This window comes from Cajanus cajan, chromosome 2, assembly GCF_000230855.2.
Source record: "Cajanus cajan strain Asha chromosome 2, NIPB_CcT2T_4, whole genome shotgun sequence".
NCBI classification, from domain to species: domain Eukaryota; kingdom Viridiplantae; phylum Streptophyta; class Magnoliopsida; order Fabales; family Fabaceae; genus Cajanus; species Cajanus cajan.
In genome coordinates, this window is record NC_138518.1 from 6,276,751 (window position 1) to 6,277,945 (window position 1,195).

The window sequence follows — 1,195 nt, forward strand, 5'->3', positions numbered from 1 at the left end:
TTTTAGACATATATGACAGAAGACTACTCCTTCCATTATTTAAGGTAAGTAAAGTGTATTTTGAACCCTTCGAGTAAGTGTAATTGAAGACTAGGAGAATGCCAAGCATGAAGATTATGAGGACAATGACTAAAGTGAATAAGTTACCTATGTGTCCTCATGTAGGTACAATTTGGCACCCATCATGGGGCCCGATTTGAAGGCCCATGTTTATTTTTCTTTTACAAGAAGGAGAATTTGAAGGATGGTGACTACAACGAAGAACATGAGCTTTGCATAGCCAAAACAGATGTTGGAACTTGTAGCTATGGAAGATCAGATTGATCTTTTGGATGCTATGAGGATACTAAGGGAGGAATCATTATATATCAGAAAAGCTTGTGAGCGTGATGCTCAGGAGCTTTCGACACTAAAGAATGAGAATGTTGAGTTGAGGAGTCTCAATAGGATTTTGGTTTCTTACTGGTCAAGCTAACAATGAAGTCTCTTCATATCATATGTTGACAAAACCACATAAAAGTATCCTTTCTATGCAAATTCAATTATTCTAAATCAAGGTCCTCTTTGGTTTGAATGTTAATTGGGACATATAAGCATCCATTTACTCAAAATAATGGACATTGTACTGTCTGACAATTGGAGAAGTCTTCCTCCAGAGAAATATGATGGATCTTTTGATCTTGGTGAACACTTGAATGCATACTTAACATAAGTCACTTTGCTTACACAGGTGAATGTAGCTTTGTGTCGCATATTTCTGACCTCTCTTAAAGCTAGATCCCTCAATTTGTTTATGAAGCTTCCCCCAGGATCTATAAATTCTCTCTTAAGATTAAATGCCCAACTTGCTACTACTCGACCTTACTAGTTGACATCTCTAGCATAAGCTAACATAAGGTAGGGAAAGAAGGAATCTCTTTAGTCTTTTATGGATCGTTTTGATAAAATTGCTATGGAGATAAAAAAAAATTTAAACCAAGCAGTGGCAATGGATAGGTTAATCACGACTTTGAAGTCGAGTCCTATAGTGAACAACTTATTTAAAAAACAAAACTCGTTGGATATAAATGGTTTGTGGATCAGAGCTAAAAAATATATGAAGATGGAAGAATTAGCAAAATCTAGAAATCAAGTTAGGATTGAGGAGGGTTTTAATGAGACACCTTGACATAAATAATAATATGATAAATTTCAT